This window comes from Rutidosis leptorrhynchoides, chromosome 3, assembly GCF_046630445.1.
Source record: "Rutidosis leptorrhynchoides isolate AG116_Rl617_1_P2 chromosome 3, CSIRO_AGI_Rlap_v1, whole genome shotgun sequence".
NCBI lineage: Eukaryota > Viridiplantae > Streptophyta > Magnoliopsida > Asterales > Asteraceae > Rutidosis > Rutidosis leptorrhynchoides.
The window spans coordinates 300,992,422-301,007,080 of NC_092335.1; positions in this window are offsets into that span (position 1 = coordinate 300,992,422).

A 14,659-nucleotide genomic window follows, 5' to 3' on the forward strand; every position below is an offset into this window, starting at 1 on the left:
ATATCAGACATGGGTAGCCAATCCGGTCATGGTTAGGAAGCCGGACAACTCATGGCGGATGTGTGTGGATTTCACGGATATCAATAAAGCATGTCCAAAGGACAATTATCCTTTACCTGAAATTGATTGGAAGGTTGAATCATTGGCAGGATATCGATTCAAATGTTTCCTAGATGCAGCTAAGGGATATCATCAAATCCCATTGGCATTAAAAGATGAAGAAAAAACAGCTTTTCACACGACGGAAGGCATTTTCTGTTACATGAAAATGCCTTTTGGTTTGAAGAATGCAGGAGCAACATATCAACGACTTATTGATATGGCATTTAAGGATCAAATTGGGCGAAACTTAGAAACTTATGTTGATGACATTGTCATCAAAAGTCATACTGAAGAAAAGATGTTACGAGATATACAGGAAACTTTTGCATCTCTGCAAAAAATTAACATGAAATTAAATCCCAAGAAGTGCACGTTTGGTGTGGAAGAGGGAAAATTCTTAGGTCATATTGTCACAGAACGTGGAATTAAAGCTAATCCTAAGAAAATTCAAGCAATTGAAGATATGAAGTCACCAACTAGCAAGAAGGATGTTCAACGGCTACATGGATATCTAGCAGCATTAACAAGATTCTTGTCCAGAGCAGCTGAAAAATCACTTCCATTCATGAAGGTGTTAAAGGGTTGTTTAAATAAAAAAGATTTTGTGTGGACGGCGGAAGCCGAAAATGCATTCCAAGAGATCAAGCAGTTGTTAAAAACATTACCTACATTAACAGCACCAAAAGAGGGGGAAACCCTAATTTTATAGTTAGCTGTCTCAAAGGAAGCAATAAGTTCTGTCCTAATCGCAGAATGGAACGGCGTGCAAATGCCTATATATTTTGTTAGCAAGGTGTTGCAGCTTAGTGAAACAAATTATCCACCACTTCACCGCATGGTTTATGCCCTTGTGCATACTGCACGACGTTTACGAAGATATTTTCAAGGTCATCCCATCTTAGTGTTAACAAATCAACCATTGAAGCAAATACTCTGGCGTCCAGAATCATTTGGCCGTTTAGCAAAATAGGCCATCGAGTTGGGGGAGTATGACAACAAAATGGCACCATCACAGCATGAGTGGGGGTTACACACTGATGAGGCATCCAGTGAAGAGGGAACAGGTGCAGGACTAGTTTTAACAAGTCCAGACGGTGAAGAGTATACTTATGCATTAAAATTATATTTTTATGCTTCAAACAATGAAGCAGAGTATGGGGCGTTACTCTCCGGCCTCCGCATAGCGGTAGAAATGGGCATAACAAATTTATGAGCATATGTTGATTCTCAAATTGTCGCCCAGCAGGTTAATGGAACGTTCGACGCAAGGGATACATCCATGAGGCAATATGTAAAGTTGGTGGAGACAATTTCAAAGAAATTTGATAACCTTAAAGTCGTGCAAATCCCTCGAAATAAGAACAAAAAAGCTGATGTCTTGAGCAAGTTAGCTACTTTAACCTTTGATCATTTGCACAAACGAGTGTTAGTGGAAGAACTTAAGGAAAAATCAATACATGGAAAACCAATTATTGCAATAGTTGAAGGAGCTAAGGAAACTTGGATGACTCCGTATTTGAGATATTTGCATGACGGATGGTTACCTGTGGATAAGGCGGAAGCAAGAAAAATAAGAGTGACCGCGCCAATGTATGAAATTGTTAGTGGTGTCCTTTATCGAAAATCATACAATGGTCTGTTGTTAAGGTGTTTAACCGATGATGAAGCATTAAAAGTGGTCAAAGAAATGCATGAAGGAGTTTGTTCTCAACACTCCGGTTTCCGTACTGTGGCATCACGAATCATGCGACAAGGGTATTTTTGGCCTTCTCTTTATCGGGATGTCGCAGAAATCATAAAAACATGTGAGAATTGTCAGAGGCATGGTATAATTCAGCGTCTTCTAAAGTATGACTTGATACCAGTGTCATCCACTTGGCCGTTCTATAAATGGGCTATTGATATTGTGGGGCCATTTAATAGGAGCACTGGTAATGCTAAGTTCTTGGTGGTAGTGATCAATTTTTTCACGAAATGGGTTGAAGCAAAGGCTTTAGCAAAAATTACAGGAGAAAATGTCAAGAAGTTTGTTTGGCATGATATTGTATGCCGTTATGGGGTGCCAAATGAAATAGTCAGCGATAACGGCAAGTAATTTGCAGAAAATCCATTTCGGAGTTGGTGTGAAGAGCTGGGCATAAAGCAAAACTTTACATATGTTGCTCATCCTCAAGCGAACGGACAAGTGAAGGTTAATAATAAGGAAATCGTTGCTGGAATTAAGGTACGGTTGGGTCTAAGTCAAACTGGATGGGTGGATGAGCTGCCAAATGTATTGTGGGCACACTGAATGACGCCAAAGCGGAGCAGGGAAACACCTTTTAGTCTGGTGTATGGAACAGAGGCAGTGATACCGGCTGAAATATGTGTGCCAATGCAACGCATTATGGCATTTGATGTTGAGGCTAATTCTGAGGGGTTAAGGAGAATCTCAACTTGTTGGAGGAAAGAAGGTTGATGGCCGCCATCCGGCAAGCAGATCACAAGCATAAAATGGCAAAATATTATAACAAGAAAGTGCAGCATGTGCAGTTTGAAGTAGGTGATTTAGTACTACGTGATAATGAGGCAAGTAGGCAAATCAAATTTGGAAAGCTAGCCCCAAAATGGGAAGGACCTTATAAGGTCACGAAAGTAAATCAGAATGGATCATACATGCTTGCTGCGCCTTTCGGCGTGCAATATGAAAGAGCTTGGAATGCAATGAATTTAAAGAAATTTTATGCGTAGCACTATATGCATGGACAGCTTGATCAACTGTCAAATGCATGAGATATAGTCATAAATGTAAAAATTTCTTTAAGAATATGAATAATAGCAATTATTCTTATGGTAATATTTTTAACAAATTTTATCCGGCCAAGGAGTTTTTAGCCCAGGTGTCACATAGCTGTGTGTCATCCCTACCCGCAGAAAGAAAGAGAGCCTTTCGGTGGTAGAAGTACAATCATACTCAAAATGGTTGTATCGATAGTGAGACATGTAGAACTCACTAAAGCATCGAAGCGATGAAACGAATCTACAAAAAATGTCATGACAAAACTTATATACACAAAATGCAGAGCAAAACGGAAAATGGATCATAGTGTCCAGCAAAATATTTAAAGGCGAAAATAATTAGTAACTTTTCCTCATGAGTTTCATGACGGAAGGCGTATGACGGAGAATATGATTTTAATGTTTACAACTATAATGATTGCAAAGTACAATCTCAATATCTTGTGCATTGTTCGCCACAACAATCTTACTAAGTTACAGCATATATTTCTAATATACATAACCAAGTGCAATATTAAATGTTATGTAAAAGCAGATGTATAAAAACATAGTATTTCATTCATCCTGCGGAGTATAATTCAATACATCATCTATTGTTACAACCGGCCTATTACAAAGATTTTCAAGATCAGAAAACTTCATATTTTCAATTAGTGCATCGGCTGCATCAGCTTCTTTTATGGCATTTCATTAATCTTCGATGTAATAATATCAGGCATCGGACTTGGTAATTCTGGCAATTTTCTTTTCATAAAGTTGAAAAAATTAAGCCGTTCAGCAGACTTCGCAAGACGGACAAACTCACGAATCCTGTGAGACAAAGCTTGGCAATTAAAGATACGCTCAACAAGCGCAGGGATGCCAGTTATCATTCATCTTTTGTTCTCCTCTTTGGCTTTAAGCCGTTCTTTCAATATGTTATTTTGCTCAAACATTTTTTCGTTCTCCTTTACTAGTTCATCAATTTTGCTCAGATGCCGATTTTCTCTGAAAGATAGTTCTTTGACTTGCTCCTTATACTCCGCCCTCTGATTGTTGCAATTTTCATAATGCCTCTTCAATGTCTCGTATTCCCTCTTTATCTCTGTGGCTATTCGTTCAGTCTTGGCTACTTTCTCCTTTTCAGCAGATAGCTCCTTATTTGTAGTGACTTCGCTGTTTTGCAAATCAGATAGGCGTTGAAGGTTATTTAAACCATAAGCAATGTTCAGAATGATACTTTGTGCCTTAACCTTCTTGGCATCTGCATCAGATAAATTGTTAAAGAGTTGGGCTAGTGAAGGACACCCCATGGCATTCAAAAAAGTCATGAAATCTTTGTACGAGTGTGGTGGTCCTTTTAAAAGAGAGGAAAGCATGCGGAAGGCGGAAGAGTTGTTAATGTAGTGTGTTGATGTGATGCACTAGCTGTTGGAGATAAAGGGAAATTGTTACTTATAAAAGAGTTCCAATATGCTTCACAACATTTCAAGGGTGGCATAAAATATACGGAAGGGTTTGGATTATAAAATCCACCAGTACTGGGCATACAAGAAAACAAGTACAGGTTCTGGTATGGTATTTTACATAATCCAGTGTTATCATTACCCGAGGCACGACGTTCTCTAGAGGCAACTCGATTCATACCTATGTCTTCTTCTTCTTCTTCATCCTCCTCCTCCCTCACTTCATCTGTCTTGGGGGTATCATCAATAATTTTCTGAGTAGTAAAGGTAAGCTACGAGTAAACCGATGACCGCATGGCAGTAAGCGGTGTAATTTCTGCAAAAGTTTAAAAGTCACAGTGGTTAATTGGATAGATAAAGGAGGGCATCTTATTAAGCATATGTAACAAAAGTAAATGCTTACTCTTCCTCCCAGCAAGAATACAGGCATAACCTTGTGTGATATCCCAATCTTGACTTACGGATGTCAATGAAAGCATGTGTTCCCCATATTTAATGTCATTGATTTGTTCATCTTTAATCCTCTTAAACAAAAGGTTTTCCTTGGTGACGAGTTTTGGAAAGGTAACAGATACGGTATGCGAGTATTTGCGCCATACTCGAGTGGCTGAGTATTGTTTATCAATTGCATCTTCATTAATAAAGATAAATGAAGCATACCAGTTATCGCCAGGATGATCAAGTGCAGGTTTCAGAAACCCATGAACTTTATTGAATGTGAACCAACCATTTTCATGGCATGCTATACGTACCAAATGGCAAAATATCCGAATGGATGGCTCAATATTCCTTGCGTGACAATACATTTCAAAAATCAAGATCTTTCGAATTGATGCTGGTTCGAATTGACCAACAGCAACACCGTAAAACTTGCAAACTTCTAAGAAGAATGGTGTAAATGGCAGACGTAAGCAAAAATTGAAGATTGAATGGCCATAAATAGCAACCTTTCTAGGGGGCGGTGAGCAGGCTCTGGCATTAATTTCAGGAATCACTGGTTCAACACCAGCTAATCTAGGAAAATGTTACAGTAGCTCGCTTAAATATTTCTCATTTACTCTGCTAGGAATAGCTGAAACGTCCTTTATGGCTGCCATTAATGTTCTAATGAAACATAAAGTAAAGAAGGTATTGATGGAAGAAGATGAATACTGTCGAAGGAAGTTGTAAAAGTAAATGATCGGTTAGGGTTTATGGTGGGTAAAAAGCAAAAAAGTATAACAGCTGTAATCAGTGATGATTTTGGGGGTTTTGTTTTCAGCCACACACGTGTAAGGACAAGATAAAAAGGCGAGTACATCGAAGACTCTTTTTATAGCTAGAGGCGCGTGAGGTATTTTAGCTGTGCAAAAAGCAATCATCATAATGTCAGTAAAATTCGCCTATCATTTAATGCCTGTGATGTACTTCCCAATGCAAAAGGAAAACGTGAAGACTTGGTTGGCATGCGTTATTCCAAGTTTAACAACTTAATCAATTTTCAAATGCTTAAGTCATTAAACTGGGGGGACTTAATGATGTATCCTATCGTATACACACATAAAAGGCGTAATGGCAGCATAAAAGTGACATCAGGAAGGCTGGAAGCAACAGTTTTGTGAAGTTAACCATCCAGCGTACTCCGTTGTACATGCCGCTCCGTCATGCGTAAGCCCTGAAGGCCGCCTAGCGCGTAAGCCCTGGCCGGAGAACGCCACCTTCAGCTTAAATTTCGAATCACGAATAACAGAACGTATCATCATCTGACACGTGTCCCCAAACAATCTGGTGGATCTGACACTATAAATAGACCCCTTGGGTCATCATTTTACACAGTTCAGATATTCTGACAACATTGAGAGCTGAGACTTCACTTATCTTTGTCTCTCTACTTTCTCTCACTAGAAGTCATCCGGCTAACACTTTTATGTTATACGGACGACAGATTGATTAAGCCACCCCACAAGTTTCTACACTTGTGAATCGGGTCTGCAGAGATTATTTCCCGAGGGTAAAAATCAATCGGCAACACTCCGCCCTCCTAAAGCTAGATTACTTTTAGTATCTTGTTGACACACTAAGCCTTACCTCATAAGGAAATAGGTGTTAACAATTATTATGTTAACAATAATATTAACAAGTAGCGATTATGACAATAATAACTATAAAAATTTATAACAATAACATTATAATAATAATAATACTAAATTATAATAATACTAATTATAATAATACTAATAATAATATAACAAATTACATGTAACAAGTTTTACGTTTATACGTTTAATGATGCTAATAATAACTATAACAACAATTAATGTATTAACTATATTTTAACTTATAATTTAGTATATTAAAATTATTAATTATATAATGTATTTTATATAATAATATATATATATATATATATATATATATATATATATATATATATATATATATATATATATATTGAATATTGAATATTTATTAATTACAATATAGAAATTATATATAGATTCATAATAATAAGTATGTATTATATATATATATATATATATATATATATATATATATATATATATATATATATATATATATATATATATATATATATATATGTGTGTGTGTGTGTGTGTGTATGTATGTATATATATATATATATACATATATGTATATTCATTTTAATATTAACTTATTTATTATTATTTTACATTTTTAATCTTACTGATGAATTTGTATATTATGATTCAAGTTATTATGTAATCTTATATTTATAATTATACATTACAATATATCTAATAATAATAATAATTTATTAATAATAATACTATTATTAATGATAATAAGATTAGAATAACAATTAATTTCAAACTTGTTACTTAAGTTTAATATATTTTCATTTATTATAACATATTTACCAATTGTATAATGTAACGACCCGGAAATTTCCGACCAAATTTAAACCTTATCCTCTATATGCTTCCGACACGATAAGCAAAAACCTTAATATAGAGTCTAGAAAGTTTGAAATCTATATTTAGTTAAGCAATTACCCTTTGACTATGCCCGACGATTCACGAACATTATTTGTAAATAGACATGTATGTATGTGAGTATATATAATATTCTGAATTTAATAAATTATACCTTAATCAATTAGAATTAAAACTGTAAAAAAAAAAATTAAGTAAGTTATTATTAAAATGAATATGGATACATAATGTGTATTGAATCTATATAGATATACATATATATTTAAAGATTTTTATTAATAGCTATTATATTGTAACATTTATAAAAGTTATAAAGATTAAATATTCAATATATAATATAAATAAGATATGATTAATAAAATGTAGTGTTAAAATATAGTTAATACATTATTATTAGTATTATTAGTATCATTAAAAGTGTAATATAAAATTTATTATATGTAATTCAATATATTAATTATTAATATCCTTATTATTAATACTATTATTATTTTTGATCATTAATAATGTTAACATATTATTAATTAAGTATATATAAATTACTAATTTAAAAACATTTTAACATAATAGTATATTTAATGTAATTATAAACAATTAATAATAAATATGATATATAACTACACGTAAATTATGTTAAAAATCAAATTGATACCTGTTTCCAAATTGTTAGCCCGTGATACAAGGTTAAACTTATCTGTTCGAATTTTTTTTTATTCTGTTAAGTCTGTGAACCCATCTGTCTATTTCAATAAACATTACACAGCCAAAATTAGTTAACAGTCTTGATCTTTTTATTTTTAAGGGCCGAAGAAAGGTACTATAAATCAATCGGTTTTTATATAAAGTGATACCTATCTACAATGTGAAAAACAAAACAGAAATATTACAGGAACATAACCGAGACCTCTGCTCAAACACTTTTTATTCATATTTCAAATGCGATTCATTTTTAAAAATCCATAAATGTAGAACCGTTAGGAATTACCTAAGAAAACTCTCTGCAAAGGTTCGAATTCCAATTCTTCTTATCAAGCTCTAATTTTCGAGTCAAAGATCACGTTTCAAAGAGTCAAAGTTTGTTCATCAGCAAAATTCGAGTTCTATGTTGAGATTTAAGTCTAGTTAATGATTTTAAAAGTTTCCATTAATGATTTATAATCTTTTTCGTGTTACAACCTTTAACTAAAACGACCTCGAACTTAATGTTGATTTTATTTTTATTTTTGATAATCCAGCGTCGAACAACAGAGGGTTGTTCATTTGTTTTTTTTACTAAATCGAGTTATTACAGTATAGGTGTATATGGATTAGATGGTAAATCCTAAAACTGAGTTAATGTGTAATATAAATACGATAACCAAACTCTGGTCGATTTTGGGTTGGATTATTTGGAGAAGATGAACACAAGAGAAAGCATAAAATGAAACAGAATCCTATATAAATCAGAAAACGGGCTTCAGCCCAATGGTTTAGAGTGTTATGACTTAACGTGAGGTCCCGGGTTCAATCCCTGTCTGTTGCAAATTTTTTAAAATGGGATTATATGGTAGTTTCACTTTTCTTATTATTATTATTATCATTATCATTATCATTATCATTATTATTATTATTATTATTATTATTATTATTATTATTATTATTATTATTATTGTTAGTTTAAAACACTTATTATTATTAATACAAAAATTATTATAAAAATTATTATTTATGATTATAATTATTAATATAATTATTATTACTATTATTGTTATTACTAATATTATCATCATTATTAAAATAAATAAATATGATTTTTTTTTACAATTATAAAAGTATGATTATCATTAACATTGTTATCATTAATATTATAACTATCAGTAACAAAAATTTATATTTTTACTAAAACTATTATTAATATAACTATTATTAACATCATCACTTTATTTAGTAATATCAAGTATTATTATTATCACTATTATTACTATTATTATTATATTTTATCAATATTAATAAAAAAAATGATATAATTAATAAATTATATATACATATAACCTTATTCGATTACGGTTAAGTGTGTATTAATAAATATCCAAATGATATAGGTTCGTGAATTCGAGGCCAACCTTATACTTATTCAATGATGTTATATGTATTTTTACTACAAAATACATTAGGTGAGTATATAGCCCCTTTTTGAACTTTAAATATTTTTGGGATGAGAATACATGCGCTGTTTTTATAAATGATTTACGTTATGGACACAAGTGATCAAAAATCTACGTTGAGTTGTACCATGGCATATTTTTTATACTTGGTAGCTAATATTTACGTGAGGAGCGTAAACGCGAATCCTGTTGATAGATCTATCGGGCCTGACAACCCCAAACGGGCTGGACGACCAGTTTTAAACGGTTGCACAGTACTTCGTTTCGTTACTGTACTTGGTACGGTGTAGGGTTTATTTAAGAATATGCTGCTGTGATTTAAATGTTAAGTATGGTTACCAAGTGCTCAACGACTTTTCATACACGAGGAGTGTATTATGTATAAACTTAAAATCTTGTGTTCCATGGTTGTTATAACGCTGCTAGCATCAAACCTATATATCTCACCAACTTTATGTTGACATTTTAAAGCATGTTATTCTCAGGTACGAATTAAGTCTTCCGCTGTGCATTAGCTCATATTAAGGATACTAGTTGGGACCATTTAAGCCATGATACAAGAACGTTGCATTCGAGTCATTGAAGATCATTAAAGACTATTATTAAGTAAATGACAGATTAGGTCATTTGGATATTGTGAAATGTTAGACGAACATATCAATTTTTGATGTAATGATAGATTGCCTTTTAAGAATAAATGCAACGTTGGTAAAATGTATCATATAGAGGTCAAGTACCTCGCGATGTTATCATATGTTATTGTATTCGTCCCTGTGGATTGGGTCGGGTCGTCTCATGTGGTATCAGAGCGTTGGTCTTAGCGAACCAGGCCTTGCATTAGTGTGTCTAACTGGTAGTTGTTAGGATACATTGGTGAGTCTGGACTTTGACCGTGTCTACCTGTCAAAAAGTTTTGCTTATCGTTTCTAGTCGGAAACCATCTGCTTATCATCCTTAGGGAATTGTCTGCTTATCATTCTTTAGTCTAGACACGTCTTACTGCATTTAGTGCATCGATAGTGTATAGACAAAAATTCATATCTTAGCGCATCTGTAGACTTGCTTGTCATATGCCGTAAGTTCCTCTGTAGACTACGAAATCTTTAGTATTATAGATGTTCTATGAAGTTAGAATATCCTCATATATTCAAAAATCATTTCACATCAAAGATCCTTTTCAAATTGTCCTCTTGGCGATGAACCTGAAAGCACTTACCGGCGAACCTGTTCGAGAAACCATTTACCCTCTCATTTCTAGTGTATCTCGTCACGATTATATACTATCCCATATCTCGAATCTTATTCATTCGCTCGCTTTAACCGTCAATCATCCTGTAGTACTAGAAGAAGTTAACAAACTACGCGCTCGTGTGATGACTTTGGGGAACCTGGTGCGAAGGGTACGAACACCAGCAGCAGCACCAGCAGCATAATCAGTACCACCATCATCGACGTCGACAGTACCCTTATCATCCCTAAACCATAACCGCGCCGTAACTCTCAACATCACAATTTGTACCTCGAATATCAACATCACACGCCTCAATATTACCATCTGTATTCGAGTATGATCTTCGTTCTACATATCGTTCTACATCGATTAATTTCGTTCTACGTATTGTTCTACCTCATTTACCTTCGTTCGACATGACAATTATGTAATCTCTAATGTTTTAGAGATCAAGTGCTAACAATAAATCAAATGAGTATAATATCTTATTGACTCATTAAATCCTTAATTACATCTGAAGAAAATTTATATGCAAGTATATTTTCATAAAGATTGTAATTAAAATTCTTTCGTACAAACTGTTAATGATGAAAATATTTTAACGGGTGGGTAGTACCCAATGAATATTTAAAACTCACATTAACAAGTTACACTGTACATTTTTTGAATCCGATTCAACGGTCATTTACTATTCTACTTACAATCACCGATATACGTATCCGTTCGTCCCAGAATAACCATTTCCTTTCAAATTTCATATTTGGATTTTTACCTATCCGAATCCAACAAGTGGCATAAAGAAGAAACATTGGACAAATTAAAAATTGTTAGAAACACACAAATTAACTAATTGAAATATTGTTAAGATTCCACGCTAACTGTTCCTAGCTAACTGTTCCCAGCTAACTGATTAACATTTAATTTATCGCAATTTACATTCTCGCAATTTTAATTTCTGCACTGTACATACTGTCGGGACACATGTACAACAATACATCGGATTAATTCTGAGACAACACGTTGTATAACGGGTCATGATATATATTTATTTATTTTACGCATTATAAATAACGGGACACGTATGCAAGGTTTCGACTTATCATATTGACCCATCTATATATATATTTCGGAACAACCGTAGACACTCTATATGTGAAGGTGGGAGTTGGCTATACAGGGTCGGAGTTGATTCCAAAATATATATATACTTTGAGTTGTGATTGACACTGAGACCGGTACACGGGTCATGATATGTATTAATTAATTATATATATATAAATATATTGAACTGTTGAACTATTGGACCATTGGACAATCGGACAATTGGGCTGCTAACTTTGGACAATTAGAAATGAATTAAAATATTGATTATAACATATGAAACTAAACAATTCTTCAAGTTTGCCACTTGATTTCATCCTAAACCTCATTTGTACTTCGATAATTATACTCCTCATTCAAATTTTTCATGATTTTTGGAAACACCTCGATCGGGAAGATGATCCAGCCGCATTTCATCTACGGAGGAAAAGATTTATGCATCTGAAAAACTCTCGAACCTAAATTCCGAGTTTAACCTGTACCCGTGATGAATCATTTACCATTCATTAGCAAAAACAACCTTATGACTCCTTTTCAAAGTAGCCAATTTTGTCACAGCTCCACTTCGACTTCTCAGTAAGATTACTCTTAGTATAACCTCGATATATACACGTTGTTCTTTCGCCATCGTTACCGGAGAACCTTTTATATCCTATCATATTACCATCAGCGTTTAATCATCTAAAAATACAATCCTCCTGAAACCATCTTGGTATGATAACCAATGACCCAGATCCGATAACTTTGAAAATGCTGACGAAGCAGCATGTTGTAGATGGTCTTAATGACCAAAAGTTAATGATAAAAGAAGGAAGAGTTAGGAACGCTTGATAGAAAATTTGGTACTGAAAACCGGATTGAGCAAACTGTGAAGGAGACTCTGAACAAATTACAAGGACTAAACTTGTACATAAAGAATCAAGACAATTCTGTAGCACACACCTTACTTTTGAATTTAAACCCTTACTTGTCAATCTTCATCATCATCCTTCGACATTAGAAATTCCAAGATATTATCATATCTTTCATGATAAATATCCTCAATATTTCTGAAGATACTTTCACAACCATCCTTATCTGAAATCATTTATTCCTCCGTAATATCTGCGTTACAACATAAAAGAAACTGTGTTAGTTTCTAAATTCTGAAACCTTCAGGTTTAAAATAGGGATGTTCTGAAGTAGTGTTGGGAACTGATGCATGAATTATTATAATATAATGAAACTTGATCAACTTCATTATATTACAGTAAGTCATGTTAAGTTTCTAATGGAATGTGATGATTCACAGTACCATCATCATATGCCATGTTACACGGCTCTTACATTCTATTCAATCTCTAAACATATCAAGAAAATATTCTTTTGATGATTCGGTCTTTTTCCAGGATATTCTGGTAATTTGACAAATCAAAATCGTATCATTACCATTTCCTTCTAAGAGCATTAGCTATGTTCATTCTGAATTTCATACCTACGAATTCCGGACCATTACCCGCTTGACTCAAAATCGAGAAGAGAAAACAAAAGCATGAAGCTCCGAAAAATAATGAAGGATATAAAACCCAACAACCAACCAGAAACTACAACCCATATATATCAATGCATATAGCAATATAAAGACACGGGAGAACCAGAAACACTATAAACCCAAGAGTATAGTAGAAGTAAATAGATTCTTCCAGTGGTAGATGAAAGAGAAGGATGACATATGTCAGGATTAATAGTATATCAAGAATCAGGATTGGATGGAGCATATTAAGGAATGAATTGAGAGAGAGAGAATAGAAGATGTGAGATGTGAAAAATAAGGAAAATGAAGAGGTGGATTTATACTAAGTAGTATATCCGACAGAGAAATCGGAATAGATATTTGCATTTAATCAAAGAAGATCTTGATTTCTTTAATCACTGATGAATCAAATCTTATTACATAAGATTTTCTTTAAATCCCTTAAATCCCAGAAGTCAATAGTAATTACGTCATCAGTTGAAACGAATACATTTATTTACTCATTTCACTCTTTTGTGATAACTTCACTCGTGCGCTTCGTCTGATTGAATCGTTTAGTCTATATCTTTCAATAATGATAAAACTCCATTATCGCCTCATATTCGTCATGAAAACATTCTTATTGTTAGCCATGACGACCCCACTCAAATTTCGGGGACGAAATTTATTTAACGGGTGGGTACTGTAACGACCCGGAAATTTCCGACCAAATTTAAACCTTATCCTCTATATGCTTCCGACACGATAAGCAAAAACCTTAATATAGAGTCTAGAAAGTTTGAAATCTATATTTAGTTAAGCAATTACCCTTTGACTATGCCCGACGATTCACGAACATTATTTGTAAATAGACATGTATGTATGTGAGTATATATAATATTCTGAATTTAATAAATTATACCTTAATCAATTAGAATTAAAACTGTAAAAAAAAAAAAAAATAAGTAAGTTATTATTAAAATGAATATGGATACATAATGTGTATTGAATCTATATAGATATACATATATATTTAAAGATTTTTATTAATAGCTATTATATTGTAACATTTATAAAAGTTATAAAGATTAAATATTCAATATATAATATAAATAAGATATGATTAATAAAATGTAGTGTTAAAATATAGTTAATACATTATTATTAGTATTATTAGTATCATTAAAAGTGTAATATAAAATTTATTATATGTAATTCAATATATTAATTATTAATATCCTTATTATTAATACTATTATTATTTTTGATCATTAATAATGTTAACATATTATTAATTAAGTATATATAAATTACTAATTTAAAAACATTTTAACATAATAGTATATTTAATGTAATTATAAACAATTAATAATAAATATGATATATAACTACACGTAAATTATGTTAAAAAT